The sequence below is a fragment of the Grammomys surdaster genome, unplaced genomic scaffold (assembly GCF_004785775.1).
Source record: "Grammomys surdaster isolate TR1022 unplaced genomic scaffold, NIH_TR_1.0 233, whole genome shotgun sequence".
NCBI lineage: Eukaryota > Metazoa > Chordata > Mammalia > Rodentia > Muridae > Grammomys > Grammomys surdaster.
In genome coordinates this window covers 1,919,043-1,935,950 of record NW_021604678.1, presented here as the reverse complement: position 1 = coordinate 1,935,950, position 16,908 = coordinate 1,919,043, and the positions used below count along the sequence as shown (strand labels likewise).

Genomic DNA, 16,908 nt, shown 5'->3' with positions numbered 1-16,908 from the left:
CATTTTTGTATCCAGTTGGACAATCCAGTTGATGTGATGTTGATACTGATTTCAATGCAGTGTAGGGTAGGTGTGTATTGATTTGTGTGTGTAATATGTAATTTGTATCAATAATGCTGGCATGAAAGCAGCCAATCAGACATATTTTCCCAGATTTATAAGGTCTGGGAATCTGAAGTGTGAGAGCATATTTTCCTCTCAATGAAAACAGCTGTAGCCTTGAGTTCACCATGCTCGAGATGGAATCCATGACTAAATGTTAATTAATGTAGCTCAAGTGCAGAAAGGTTAGTCAGATGTGTTGTATTATTTGTTTCCCCCCAGGGAGAACACATTGTAAGAAGCCTGACTCTTGTTTTTCCTGTTAAAGTCCTTTTGTTCTTACTTCTTAGAGGAATATCCCTTACGGAGCCAGATTCCAGATGTTGTAGAGGCTTTGAAGAATCCGTAGAGGAAATTTCTTTCACTATTTATTCTTTCACACCAGGAACTGTTGGTTTTTAAACCACCATGGTATTAAATGGATGGCTTTGGCTTTTTATCCTCAGTAATAATGTTAGGAGTCTACCTACCCAGTCAGCCTACTGTGCTGCCCATAGATTTCAGCTGGTCAAGAAGCCTCTGATTTAAGACGGATATGCTTGAGTCTGTGTTAGACGGTGCATGCCTTCTGGTCTTTTCAATATGCCATGACTGGGCACAAGTTTTACAGACTGTGCACATGATATAGGGCCTGTGATATATGCCATATTGAAGACTATGTGATGAGAAGTCTAAAGTTGTCTTTTGTAAAAGGTGTCAGGAAATTCAGCCTCACTGATATGTTCGTAGTCCTACTTACAGTGAGCTCAAGGCTCCATCGAGACTGGGTGCTGCCTAAATCCTCAAGGCAACACACAGAACCCTGTGAATTGAGATTTATAATTCTGAATGGTTATAGGGTGTGGAGAGAATTGTGCCAATTGTGCTTGAGAACGGAAGCTAGAAGCATGCACACAGCAGAGAATCTTTGTCTTTGTCTCACACCTCAGTAACTGGGGCTTTATCTCTGCAGCCTTGGGACAGAGTAACATTTCCAGTCCCCTTTGTACCCAATATAAAAATAAGGAGATCTATTGCACATAGTTAAAACAAGATTTTTGCAAAATTATGATTATTTGCAAACAACAAGATACTTGATTTATCTTTTCAAATGGGAATGACAATATAGTATTTTTAGAATTTTCCAATTGTATAATATTTTAACATGGAAATTGAAGGAATGGAATGTTCTTATTAATCAGAAATTGAAAGAAGGAGGGATGTAGATGTATGATATATTACATATATCATTGTATGATATATTACATATATGTCATTCATATATATAACATATCATTCATATATATAACATGAACGACAAGTCTGTATTGTACATCGGTTCTCTCTGCAATATTCTCAGCTGTTACTTTGAGAAACACACCCTACACACTATATATAGTGAATACCGACCCAACACAGCTGTCTTTATGGACAAAATGTCAAAGTCTGAGTACTCACGGTGTGTGACTGAATAGAAGACACATCCTCTAATCCCACTGACTGATGATGAGAGCCTCCACAAGCTCCTCCCTGTTTATCCTAACACCACAAGCCTGTGTGCTCATTGTTTGAGAGCAGTTTACCTTCATGTGCCATAAATACCTTTAGAACGTATTACTATATGAGGAATTTTGGTTTTGTTTGTTCTTGCATTAGTTTGAAATGTCTAAAACTAAAAAAAAATTTTAAAAATACTTTCAATGGAATTTGGAAATGCATCTTTTTATATTACTAATTTATATTCATTTGCATATCATATTTCTACACAGATTTCAAATTTGTAAAAACCTAGCTGGGAAAACAATCTACCATAAAATAGCATAGATTTTTAAAAATAGATTTATTATCCATAAAATGAATTATCTTTTTGAACAATGCCATGAGTTACAACATCTCACTTCAATATTTCCAATTTCTCCACTTGCTTTAAAAAAAAAAAAGTCAGCCAAATTGGCCAATTTGAAGAATATACGGCCAGATGAGCCAAACTTTAGGTGGGAGTGAACATTTATGTCCAAGTACCAAGCTTTTGGGAAATGTGATTGAGAAAGGAATGTTGGCAGGTTTTTACTGTATAGTCCTTGAACAAAGAAAATGAAGCTGGTTTCTGCTTCCTACAATGTGTTTGGCCTGAGTTTTCCTTGTTTTGTTAACAAAATGAACCGAGTCGTGAGTGGAGTTATGATGCACTGATTTTTTCAGAACAACCTCTCAGAAGAGTCAAGGGAAAAGAGACTCAGAGCTAATGATGGCCAAAGAGGAAAAGAAGCCACTGCACTCAGTCTAGGGAGGAAGCCACCTCCTGGGTCGTGCAGCGGCCTCATCCAGCTGTGTGCACTGTGATGTTGGTAGAGACTGCCCCTCTAATGCAACAGTGTTGCACCGTTGCTACTCTGTGAGGTCTCCATCCTGGTGCTGTGACTTTGATGGTTAAAGTGGAAGGAAATTTTGCATCCTTCCTTCTACTTCTCTGCCATGGTCTCTGGATGTAGGATCCTGGTGCATGGGTGCTGTTAAATATAGCACCTCTCACAGCCTGGCCTTTGTTCTCCTCTCCAAATGCTGATACTACCATGGGGTAGATTCATGGTTTTTCCATGTCTCTGGGATTGGCAATGTACTCACGTGGCAGGCTATACCCATTGTGGACATGGTCCTTTTAAATGGAATACAAGAGGACTTATTGTCCAGGTGCTTTCTTTCTGCATATTTAGCAACAAGCACATTCATTCCTTCCCGGGCTGCAAAGGGAGGGAAACACAGGCTGTTTTCCTGTTCTTCATACCCCGCCTTTCTTGGTGGGTCACCGGCTGCAGTACCCAGAAAAGCCAGTGGCAGTTTCAGATTTCATCAGGAGGCCTCCAGTTGGGAGGAGTAGGAAGATTTCAAAATGTACAAGCTGTGCCCTTGTGCCTTCCTAACTTCCTAAAGAATTTATTATATTTATTTTATGTGATGAGTGCTTTGTCTGAATGTATGTACATGTGACTTGTGTATGCCTGGTGCCCTTGGAAGTCAGAAGATGCTAGATCTTCTGGAGCTAGAATTAAATATGGTTGGTTGTAAGCTGCCATGTGAACGCTGAGAACCAAGGCTGGAGTACCAAGAGTATCAAGTGTTCCTAAGCACTGAGCCATTTCTCCATCCCAGCCTTCCTGACTTTCTATACATAGTAAACAGCCTTGCAAATCACACAACAGTGTGTGCCTATTAGTAAGCCATTCTGCAGGAAGCATGCCCAGTTTCCCAGTCTTGCCTGTAACAGCCTCTTGCAGGGCTCCAACTCTAATTTGCTGTCTGCCAGACAGCTTGGGAAGATAGAGCACCATACAGCATTGCCTGGACCACCAGGGGCAGGGCTCCATCTCCAGTCTGATTTCTGACAGTGAGCTTGGAAGGGATGTGGCTCCATACAGAACCACTGGTCTTTTCAATTTAGAATCTGGGGGTTTAGCAGCACTGTTTTCTTCAAGCCTGAGGCCTTCAAGGCAACTCCGGGGTAATATGGAAGATAGATATTTTAATATATTTCAACCTATAATTTAAAAGCAAGTTTCTGGGAAATGTGATGGAGAGTAATTTTAGGATTCTTGCTGGGAGTACTCTCTGGAGATGGCTCACCTGTGAGAGAATGGGGATGCAGATCGGGACAGGCAGAACTGTCTGCCCTGGCACTGAGGTCTCACCTCTGCCTGCGGAGCTCTGAAGGGGGAGTGCCCCTAGGGGTTTTCCAGACAGAAGATCTGGCTTTTATTTTCTAAGATCAATGATTCTTGCAGGCAAGGTAATTTCCTGATGCACTAGAGAAAATTCCAGGTTCTTTTGCAGGAATAATTTCATTTAATCCCTACAAGTCTTCAATGGCAGCAGTGTGATTACCTCTGTTACATACATGTATTTCTGTTACATACATGAAGAAATTGGTACACAGAAAGATAGCTCACTCAAGGGCGACAAGCTGACACCAGCTACATCAACCAGAGTCTATAAATATGCCCATTTATTCTTCTATTTGCCTGTGTGCCAGTTTGTCTGTACATACGTGCGAAACAGTATGTTGCTGATTTACAGGTAAAGTTTCAAGAGATCAAAATAAATGTGTATAAAGGTAATTATGAGGAATTAAAATGAGCCAGCATTTTATATCATGAATATCCAGTATATTAGAATCTGGATCAGAAGATCGGCACGTAAAGTTACTTGTTTTGAACTAAAATAAAGAGGAGTCTGTCCTCAGCTCATCCACTAAGAATGAAAGTTTGGGCCCTCGAGGTGAAGTAGGCATTCCAATCTATTTGAAACTATTTACATATTTAAATTACATCAAAAAATGAACACTAAAGTTTCCCAGTTACAAACCTATTGCAAGCATCTCTAAGGTCACAGCATAGTGTCATGACAATGTAGAAGTGGTCTTGCCTGTTAGGAATAACTGTTACCAAATTAGTTTCCTGTGAGACTCCAAAGCCCAGTTCTCTTCCATAGACAATACACACTGAGGGAACTGCTCTCAGACTCTTTTCACACACCCTGTATACACTGGATAAGAGATTGTCCATCGGCTAGTCATCAAGAAACGCGTGTGATATGAGAACATGCTGGGAATCAGTATTCCAACCAACCGAGACCCATTATGGATCTCATAGGCTATCGCCAGCCTGCCAGACTCTTACCTCCTTATCTGAGACCAGTTCCCAGAGGCTATCTTACCTGGTCCTTGTTCTAAGAGAGAAAAGAAGAGATGGATACAGGGGGAAATGGGAGGAGAAATAGAGAAATCGGTCCAGAAATAGAAAGGCCAATGTGATCCATCTGAAGTGAGGTTCAGTTAAAATCCTCCAAGGAGAGAACAAATTACCATTTACTTCACCTTTCATGTGCGTTAATTATTTCCAGTGTCCTCACACAAGCATTTGAATCCTTCAAGTTTATGATAACCATATATTAATCCACACTACTTTCCAGGATTTCATAGGAGCTAAGTGAAAAGCTAGTAAACATAGGTATTAAGAAAATAGAATAAATGCACTACAGATACTTTTTCTTTCTTTTTAAAAATATTTATTTATTTTATGTATATAAGCACACAGTAGCTGTCTTCAGACACAGGAGAAGAGAACATTGGACCGCATTACAGATGGTTGTGAACCACCATATATTTGCTGGGAATTGAACTCAGGACCTCTGGAAGAGGTCTTAAGTCAGTGCTCTTAACTGCTGAGCCATCTCTCCAGCTCTCCTTTTTCTTTCTTTTCCTTTCTTTTTTAACCAAAAATGTGTCTAATCATACAAACTTTTGACTCTGTAAATGTGCCCTCCAATCGCCAACATGGTTTAAATCCAGGCCCAAAGACTTTATTAATCACTATAATCACTGTCATTCAAGTCCTGGTTCTGTGTTTAGATGTTTACTTTTCTCTACTTCCTGTCCTGTCCTGTAGCATGCTCACATAAACATGGTCAGCTTCCCACTGTTCCTTGTTCCTGGCTAGTGTAAGAAGTGTTGTCAGTCAGACCTTAGCTCCCCAGTGTGATCTTTATTTCCTTGTTCCACAATGTGAAACTCCTTGGCTCTGTCACACATGTACAAGACAATGTTTTCTGGGTAGAACACTTCATAGGTCTGGAGCCTGTAAACGTTTTTATTTACCAAAGTTTGTATCTGCTCAGGCAGTCAGTACAGCTGCGTTACGTTACAAGCCAACCGAGAAATAAATAGTTCTGACAGATGTTCATGGGTGTCTCTGGGAAAGAAAATACTTGGCAAACTTTCTGGTTTAGGAAGGTGATTATGTAATATCTCCAATGGAAGTTTACCAATTATGTCTGTGTTTGTGACTCCTGGGTTGAACACATGATATCATGTGATGTATTAACTTACCATCATTTCAAAATGGAAGTCATAGGCTGGGAAGGTGATGGCTCAGTGACTAAGAGGTTTTACTGTTCTTCCAGAGGACCAAGTTTGATTCCCAGCACTCATTTTGGGTGGCTCACAACTGCCAGTAACTCAAGCACCAGGGCAATGCTTCTGTGAGTACCCCTACATGTACACGCACATGCTCATACACAGATACACACCTATGCATAATTATAAAATACCTATATTTCTTTGTAAATATGGGAATACTTTGGGTTTTATTTTTAATTTTGTGCATTTATGTGTGTCTGTGTACATGAGTTCAATGCCCGCAGAAAACAGCGAGGGCATTGGATCCTCTGGAACTGTAGTTCTAAGCAGTTGTGAGCTGCCAGACAAAGATGCTGGGAACCAAACTCGGGTCTTCAGCAGGATGTGTTCTTAACCACTGAGCAATCCCCGAGTGCTGCAGGGAAACTTTCAGTAAGTGGTTTAATGTAAGATGTGGTCGTTGCCTTGATCAATATTCAGTATGCTGCTAAGGCATCTACTTGGGCAATAGCAGCTGTGTCTTAGGCTCCCCCTCCCTTTCCTCTCAGAACTATGTTAAAATCCACTCAGTTGCCATTTGTCCCTGAACAGTGGCAGTGATCATCTCTGTCTGCCCAGTTCTGTAGGCAGCTTGCAGTCTTGCGGGGATGTACAGACCATCTAGAGAGCAGGAGTAGGAGTTGCTTACGCTATAAAAGCTGTAAGTTCCTAAGCGCTCAGAACATGAAATCAATACATTGTTTCAATCTGCACGCTGGCAGCTTTACATTCTTTTCTTTAGAACAAGTTTGCGGGATTTTGTTTTGCTTCCCAGTTCTCTTCCTACACAAAATACCATGCTGTATGTCTTTGAAGGGGCCTATTTGCACTGCAGAAAGAGAATGCTTTGAATATTTATTTCATGCTTTGGTATTCTTGCTTGTGTCATTTGAACAAGTGGGCATTTATAGCTTTTATGAACCATGAGTGTACATGGCCACTCAGGAGACATGTCTACAGGGAGTATGTTTCTATACTGTGGGCATACTGCTTCAACCCCTGTCATTGTGTGCTAGATCAAGGATCAGTCCACATTTTCTGGAAAGAACCAGAACATTAATATCACAGGTTTTTTGGTCCTCAGGTCTCTGCCCCCGCTGCTTTCCTCTGCTATGGTGACACAAGCTAATGAATGTATCTGGCTGGATCCCAGTATAACTTTGTTCATCCACTCTTAAGTATGGCCTCAGATAATGTATATGCCTGTAACTGGTATACCATCCCACACTAGAAAAGCTAAGGCAAGGATGATTGCCTTAAGTTTGAGACCACTTTGTGATATATAGTGAAATCCAGACCAGTCTGGGCTACACTGAGACCTTGTCTTGAAAACAAAAGTAGAAAGTCGAGAAGACACCTCAGTTGGTAAGTACTTTCTGGTGAGCTCTAAGACCTGAGCCTGATCCTCACCATCTGCATCCACAGAAGAACATGATGCTCTGCCAGGAATCCCAGCTCTTGGAAGACAGGGATCCCTGGGGCCCACTAGCTGGCCAGACTGGACCACTTGGCAAGTTCACACCTGTAAAAAATGATGTCTCAAAAAAGTAGGGAGACAGGTCTCCTGAGAAATCACATCCAAAGTGGACCTCTGCCCTCTATATGAATGTGTAGACATGTTCATATGCAGTGTCTCCCACATAAGCATACACACACACACACACACACACACACACACACACAGACACACACACACGTAGACAGATACACAGTCACACACAGAGACAGCAGAGCAGGGGAGAGGGGGAGGGGGAAGGAAGGAGGGACAGAGGGAGGGAGATAAAATTGAAGCAAAAGGATTTCTATTCATTTGAGGCCAGCCTAACTATGCTATGTTGTATTCTCGGCCAGCCTTGGCGACCAATGTAAAACATTGCCGTAAACCAACCAAGCAAAAATGAATAAGTAATTTAATTTCTCTTTTGATTTATTTTCTAACCACTTAAAAATTTGAAATATGGACAGAAGACCCAATTTGGCCCATGGGCCAGTTTTCTGATCCCTGAGTAAGATTAAAAAAAAAAATCCAAAGCTATAAAAAGCACACGGAAGACACTAATAGAAATCAGTGGTCTTCACTGGTGACACTGAAGCTAGGATTAGACTTCAGAGACAGCCTGTCTCAGCACAGCATTGCTCCTGCCACAGCCATGGTTGGCAGAGTGACTGTCAACACTTTATTTAGAAGAGCCGTCTCTGAATAACATATTAAAGGACCACGATGATCCTGAAAATATCAGTGACCAAAATGAATGTGTCTCAGCCTTGATCCAGCTCCTCCAGAACTAACTGTACCTTCCAACCAACACTAAAATCCGTGTGACTTAACATGATGACGTCATTGATAGTTGACTGGATGGGATTAGAAGCTAACTATTTCCCACACTAAGTTCAGTCCACTAACGTTTGGGTGGTAATTCATGTGTATTCTGATCTGGAAGCATTCTCTAGGTTAAGTAAGCTTGAAATATCTTCTAAACTGTCATTTTTACATATATATTAGTATCTTACGGTGCTGAGTATCTCATAAAATAATAATGTAGCCTTTTGTGGACAAATCAAATAAAACTAACAAGCTCCTCTTGTTTCCTGCAATCTCTAATAGGTTTCCCTGCCCACCCCACACACCACTAAGATTCCTTTAACACCAGCATGGGGAACATTTCTAGCATATTCATATTTACTGTTTGCTGAAATTACATGCTCATATATGTACACTTCCATTCTCATGCTGATACATGCTAGACTTTAAAGGCAATGGTTTATGTAGTGTGACGCGGTCAGTATCATTTCCCTTGCTGACAATCAGTAGTTCATATTCTCATTCCAAATGCTAATACCAGGCTTCACAGCCACCTGAGTCCCTGAGCCAGCATGTGCTGCAGGCTTCTCCACCAGTAAGAATACAGAGTGCTGTGTTCTCTAGATCTGACAGAAGCCAAATAGCTGTGAGCTGGAAAAATGGAAACGACACGAAGGAATTAACTTAAATATCGAAAAATCAGCATCAATGCTAGCCATAACTTCTTCCACCACCAATATTGATATTTGCTGAAGTTTTATTCTCTCTTCTCTTTGTGGAAGTTATAGAGATGAGATCTGATGCCTGCCATCCCCAACACTTACCAGAATGCCGTCATATAGGACTCAGTCAATGTATGTCTGCTGCTTTAATGAGCAAATGTGACCTTGGTTTTTTATCTGATGACTGACTGTACTGGTCTGATCAAAATTAAGACCTTTCAAGTCTGAGTTATTGAACTGGATCATAGCTGCTTTCCCCACCACTGTAGGACACCGGAGACTCAAGAAACTCATTAATTTCCTATACTGTGTACTCTTTTCTCTTTAAAATCTAGTTCCCCCTGGCCTCATCACTCAGCCCATCGCAAATATAAAAAAGCCAGCCATGCCTTTTATTGCCTTGGTGACAGAAGCTATTTGTTAATGAATTATTTGCCAGAATAATTTTATTTTCCTTGCTCATTGTTCTTTATGGCATGGTTTTAATTATGCATGCCCAGGTTGTTCATGTTCACTTGCTTCTTTCGTCCAACAATTGAAAAAGACTTTGTAATCAGACAAGGCGGAGAAAACAGACAGTAAAAGACCAAACAAATTCCAGAGCTGTTACTTTGAATGGAGTTGCTGGGACGGCTCTCTCCTGTAGATGGGCACCTTGAAGGGGCTTAGCTGGAACAAAACTATGTTTGCATCATCTGATGGCTGGTAGAGAGAGCAGCCAGTAATTTAAAGAAGACCTACCTCCCAGGAAATAAGAAGGCTTTGCAGTCAACGGCTGCTGAGGAATATAGAAGAATGAGCTGCAGGAAGACTGGCAAATCGCTGGCTCCATCCATCTTCGAAGGCCCAAGACATCAGTCCTAGAAAGGCCACAGGCCTGGTCCACTAGAGTCTTGAGAGATTTTATGCATCCAGCAATGTGTGTTCCTTCCTCTCAAAATCTCTGAACACAAATAAGACTACTGGCAGCTGAAGTTAACCCTGATTGTATTTTTTAACTTTGCTTCATCCCTAAGTTTGCTTTGGGTGGATGTGGATAGAGAAAGCAGATTGTACTTGACCTACCAGAGAGTTAGCAAAGGAAGAAAATGGGGACTTGGTTGTCTAAGGAGACCTACCCAGACTTCCTGGAGGCCAGTGTAGGAAAGGGGGTGAAGAGTGGATATTCTACAACAGGAGGATCATTGATGAATCTATACCACAAAGACTGGGCGGGGTGTGTGTGTGCGTGTGTGTGTGTGTGATGGAAACAGAAGGAACACCAAGCTCTTAGGGCTTAAGGTCATGTGGCAAGCACCACACATTAAGTCCTGGTGGAGGGACTAAGGAGTATTCCACTGGACTCTAAATCTGGGAAGGACTTAAAATATAGAAGGACAGCAAGTATACAGCTGGGATTAAAAAGAAGTGCTGGATTTTGATTTGATAACTACGATGTCAAGAATTTCGGGCAGGGAAAATACTGGCAAACATTAGAAGACCTAGAAATGATACATGTGCCACAAACCATGAGAAGCTTTTCCTGTGATCTGCTCCTTGATCAGCACAGGTCATAGGACAGCCTTGTATGTATCGATGACAAGGAAGAGGTGGGGAATGCAGAGTATGCAGGACATTTATTACCTTCCTAAAGCTTTCAGAACAAGTAATGAAAACTGAGTTCTAAACAAGAGAATTATGTTTTCTCAGAATTCAGGAGCCAGATAACCAATATCATGGTGCTGCCAGGGCTTCCCTTCACAGTATCTGTCTTTGGATTGGTCCCTTCTGCAGTCTCCGTTCTTGGGTTGGTTCCTTCCGCAGTGTCTGTCCTTGGATTGGACAGCCACCATCTCTGTAGCACTGTGTCTTCACAGGATCTTGTTCCTGTGCCTTTCAGTGTCCTGATTTCTTACAAGGATGCTAGAATGCTGGATTGACATCAACCCACACAACCCACACTGACACATTGAACTTAATGACCACTTCAGAGACCTTACTTTAAAACTTAGGAAGCTAGAAGTTCTGAAATATTACAGTGTGTATTTTCAGGAAACACTTCTCAGCCTAGACCAGAATACTCAGCTCATGCCAACAGGGAAGGTGGGACCCAAGTACCCTTCTTGAGGGTCTCCAGCTATTGTACCCAGACTTTGACGTCCATACTTTGTGCTGTGGCTCAGAACCCACCTGCCCTTCCCATAAAGACTGTGCCAGTAGCACTAAGGATGTGCCATGTGGGAAGAGGGCTACAGGAAAAATGCCTGTCTTAGATACATACTTTTCCTTTCCTGAAAATTGACCTAAGGTTTAAATATTTTTCAAGTTTTATTCACAGATTTTTAATTTTATTTTCAACGTTCTACCTACAAGAAATAGACTAGACAACTAACCATTAGTCTTCTTGCTGTTTTGGTCTTTTCCTCCTGTTTAAACAAGGCTGATTTTGTTTAGGAACAAATATCTCTTGCAAGTGGCACACAGTGCATTAAATACCTCTGTGTGTGTTTAGTCAGCAACAAGCAAATGACAGGAGCTTTCCCTCCATCTTAGTGATCCAAGCCTTCTGGTCTGACTTGCCAACATGTCACTGGGATGGTGAAGAGGAAGAAGGATCAACACAGGCAATTAAGGCTTCTGAGAAACAGTTTGTGAGGGCATGGCATGGCATCGGGATCATCTCTTTGGCAGCAAGCCCATTGTCTTCCTCGTGAGTCATTATTCCTGATGTGTCACTTGGTTACGGGAACCACAGAGAGATAATGACTAAGCCGTGCTTAGAGGCTGTTTGGTGCTGATCTGTTGGCTATGATTTATCATAATGGGCTCTCTGATTGAAAGATTAATGCCTCATTTCATGGAGGCAAATCAATTATGATTTCAATAGTTTATTTATTGAGTGTTTTGTTTTTGGCTTCCACATAATTGCATAAACTTTCGTAATTTCATGCACATCCCTTCCTACTTCAGAACTGTATAGGCAAATCGACTTGTATTTCCCATGCTCTCTCCTTCTCCACTATTCTGACTGAGAAGTTGCTCTGTCCCTCCTTGCCACTCCTCTTCGTATCTCAAATCCATCCACTCCTTTTTCTCTCAGGAATTGTATTCTGCTGATGTCTTGCTTCATTTTATGTAGCTTTTCCCTCTATGCTCATTATTCTCAGAATCAATTTTATTGAAAAGCAATTTAATTGCAACCCCATAGGAAGAGCAGCAATATCAACTCACCGGACCACCCAGAGCTCCTAGGGACTAAACCACCAACCAAAGAATACACATGTTGGGACCCATGGCTTCAGATACATAAGTAGCAGAGGATGTCCTTATCTGACATCAGTGGGAGGGGAGACCCTTGGTGGAGGCTCGAGGACCCAGCATAGCGGGGATGCTAGAGGGGTGAGGCAGGAGTGGGTGAGTGGGTAGAAGAGAACCCTCATAGAGGCAAAGAGGATGGGGGATGGGATGGTGGGATTGTGGATGCGAAACTGGGAAGGGGGATATCATTTGAAATGTAAACAAATAAAAGGATTAATAAATAAAAAAGAAAAGTAAATTCATCTAGTGCATCTTAAAGTTTAAAGCGTTGAACATTAGTAATATGTCTCATTAATGCTCAGTAACCATCAGCTCGGTTCTCTCTTCTTGCAACAGGCGTTCTTTACACTCCTTTGCAGTCCATGCTAGTGCTTTAATCCCTTTCCTCTCCCTGAGAAGACTCTTTCTTACTAATGCCATTGGTGGGAGTGAATGTTTCTGGGTGAAGTTACTGTTTGGGTTCCTGTAAGATCTGCCCATTCCAATGGCTTGGCACAGCTGATGACTCCCTGTTTCTCGGACCATATTCTTCTCTTCAATCAGCTTCAAGGACACCACACCTTCCTCTGCATGTTTATGTCTGGCATTGGTGAACCTTGCAACCTGGAATTATCAGATGACACAGTGTTTGTGAATGCCTGCAAGCCAGTGTCATTAAAACGAGGATGGTGATCCTTGTACATCAGTCCCGTGAGTTTCTACCCACTGGTCTAGCTTCTCTGTCTGTTATGACAGGGGTGCCTTTAAATTCAGTGTCTGCTCAAGGAGTCCTTGGCCACATAAATATTGAATAGTACTTTTTAAGAGTTACCTGATAAAATAAAGTTTTATCTTTAGCTGCAAATAACACAAGTCAAGTAGGAGTATAGGGCTTTTTCTGCACATGTCATGAGAATTTAATCATGTCTCCTCTGAGAGGAGCTAGACTGTCTACTTTTGGAAGGGCAACTTGTTTGAAATAGGTTCCAAATATAATGCTCATTGTTTAATTTAAAAAAACAGTAAAATAGCCATTTGGCATTTTTGGCAACTGTCACATACATTAACCTGGAACACAAATTCACAGCACAGATGGTAGAGAGGTCAAACCCACCAGCATGGATACATGGCTGTAGTCTTATATGTGGCTAAAATGTTTTGAAGGATGAATGTGTTCTACCATAAGGACCTCTGCAACCTAGAACAGGTAAATCGCTTGCCTTTCAAGGACCAATAAGTTTTGTGAGTCCATTCAAAGTATCTTCCATGTTATATGTTTTTAATAACCAATGAAGATGACCAACAACCATAGTTACTGCTTCTTTTATATTTCCTAGATTGTAGATTTAAATTCACTAAAATATTATGTTCATGAGTGCTTGAATGGTTAGATACCATTGCTTTCATTCCTATATTCTAGACAGGGGTGCCATTTGACAAAGGCAGTTTAAATCTGAATTTAAAACCCAAAATTTTAAGAGATCTGTGAAAATGGAATCAGTACAATATGCTCATCTTTTGTGTAGATGTTAGTTTTGTTCAATATTGCTCAGAAGAAGAGGAAGAGCTGTGTTAGGAAAGATTTTGAACACTCTTCCACAATCTCTTTTTTTATATTCTTTTAATTTTGCTGGTTGTGCTAGAAGGGAGGCTACAGCCATGCAGCCCACTGGGTTGAGAGTAGAGTGGTGACACCCTGAGGCTCCTTGTGCTCGCTCTTATTTTCTGTGTGCTCTTTGACAGACACAACATCACACAGCTTACTTCTATTATTTAATTTCCACCACCCCCAGCAGGTATTTTTTTTTTAACAATGATGAAGTTAGCTAAGGCATTGGTCCTCGATCTTCCTAATGCCATGACCTTATATTACAGATCCCCATGTTGCAGTGACCCTCAAACTATAAAACTGTTTTTGTGCCACTCCACAGCTAGCTGCTGTAACGAACGACAAATATGTGTGTTTTCCGATGGTCTTAGGTGACCCCTGTGAAAGGATCATTTGACACCAAATAGATCACGACCCACAGGTTGAAACCTGCTTTAGGACTTCCCAAAGATCACGGAACCAGTGAGCAGGCAACATGGAGTTTGAATCCAAATTATCATTATTTATGTTTGGATGTTTCAGATGAAAAAAATTAAATTAAAGGAAAATAAAAAATTTCTCCTCCCATGAAAGAATTGCTGCTGTCATCTCATATGGTCGTAGAATGTTTCCCAACTTGAAACGGTTTGTTTGAACAACTCTCACCTTTACTGGGATGCAACAGCCATACGCCTTGAACAGAAACTGTGACAGGAAGCCAGTGAGCCTGGCCTCCCTTAACTCCCTAAAGAGGTTGTCACATTGTTCAGATTGAGGCAGGCTACATGGATAGGTGCACAGCTACAGTATGCTCAAGAGTTTGTTAATGTTCCACAAACAAATACACAAAAATTAATGAAAACATTTAAGGGAAAATCACTTTGAGAACCTAACCAAAGGAGGCTACATCACACAGAATACAAGAGAAAGAAGACCAATTATCCCTGAGCAAGATACTGAACCAACTTCACATTCTACCTCTGCTGTAGAAAGAAATATTGCTGTGGTGGCTCAGATTTCTTAATATCTACTTGAATCTGCTAAAATTAGTGTATTTTGACAAAGTACAGTTTGCTTACAAGACTTATAGAAATCTCAGAAAGGTTAAAGCTAGTTGTAAATTGACTTTCACATTTCTGTTCACATCAGAAAAAGTTGGGGTTTTGTGTTTTATCAACATTATTGAGATGTGTACTGTGAGTATAACTTGCCACGTACAGTATGAAATTAAAAGATTTTTAGTATTTTCAAAGATGAGCAGAGCCATAACCACCACCAAGTTTAGGATACCCCCTCCATCCCCAAAAGCAAACACACCCACTAGCTGCCACTATCCACTTTGGCCAAGCCCCAAGCATCTACCCTTCTCTGTATATTTTTTTCTCATTCTAAAGATTCTGTATATGTATCATAATTTAAGTCAAGCCATCTACTTTAGCCCTAGGGTGGATACCCAGTGTCTATTCTTGGAACACCAGGGTTTGCCATTTGATGCTATTAAGCACCCCAAGATAAAAGGTAAATTTGGAGACCATGACACACCTAGATTTCATTGACTGATTTTCTTACCATGCCTTCCTCATGCCTAGCTTTGATTTAGAAGAACTGTTGGATTTCTCACCTGGCTCTCCTCTAGCCTGTTTTCTCTTTGCCTTGATAGCATCCTAGCCTTGAATAGCTTGAGTCTCCTTATATTTTTTCTATGCAATTTTTTTGCTGAGTGATCAGTGTGCTTTTAATTGAATAATGAACTAAGGACATCAAAATTCAGAACACAGGCCTCTCAATCAGTAGATGCTGCTTTTGTTACTGCCCATCTCTGCCCGATTCCTCTACTCTGCCCTTTGACTATCTCTGCCTCCTCATTCTCACAGAAGCTATGGCCTATCTCTCCTGAACTTTTCTCTTACTCTCTTGGAATGCACTTTCCACCAACATTCCAGGAAGATCATCTTGAATTAATCTGAACTAAGTCTCTAGCTTTGGAAAACCTTCAGTGCCTTTCCTTTACACTTGGCATGTATATCTATCTCCATGTCAAACCCCAGCGTTGCACAGAGCCCACCCCTATGCCTCCTGCTGTCCTCATAGGTGTATCCCAGCCATACTGGCTTTTTTCAACTCCCAGTGCTCCAAGATTTTTTAGAGAGAAGAATTTTATGACACATCAGTAATTATAATGCTCTGACATGTGTTTATTGTTGTGTTTGTTTTGTACTTTATGTGTTTCCTGGATTTTTTCTTACTACCTATCTTAGTTAAGGTTTCACTGCTGTGAACAGACACCATTACCAAGACAACTCTTAGAAAAACATTTATTAATTGGGGCTGGCTTACAGATTCAGTCCATTATCAAAGTAGGAACATAGCAGCATCCAGGCAGGCATAGTGCAGGAGGAGCTGCCTTGCTCTGAAGGCAAATAAGAGAAGAGTGTCTCTCCCACGGTTAGGAGGAGGGTATCATTGTCCACCCCTATAGTGACACACTTCTTCCAACAAGGTCACACCTACTCCAACAAGGCCACATCTAATAGTGTCACTCCATGGGACAAGCATTCAAACCACCACACTACCCAAGCCCCAACTTAAATACTTACCTTTCAAGAATTCTTTCTTTGGATAGTAGCAACCTCCAATCATCATTAGGCAGTTTGTTTGTCAAAATTCTAGCACACACACACACACACACACACACACACACACACATATTCTTTCTAACATGAGCACATACCTTCATTCTCAGCTCAGAGAAGTTACTAATGCACAACAGTACTTTATGGATGGTTATCAATTTTCTACACAATCCCAGGAGTGCAGATGCTCTGAGAGTAAGACAGTAATAGTCATAGTCTCCTTTCTGACACTTTTTTCTGCTATTCTATTCAAATTCTTTTAACTTTATGATACTAGAAGAGCCATTGTTTTATTTTTATTTTAAAAACAAATATTTAGGATACATCAACATGTTCTAGGTTGCCAGACAAAAAGT

The 16,908-nt window shown here is 41.0% G+C and overlaps 1 protein-coding gene across 1 annotated transcript in view; it reads left to right on the top strand.

The window, feature by feature from the left end:
* Arhgap24 (Rho GTPase activating protein 24) overlaps positions 1 to 16,908 on the top strand; it is a 425,397-nt gene that overhangs the window by 191,718 nt on the left and 216,771 nt on the right. The gene's annotated exons all lie outside the window — the stretch shown is intronic.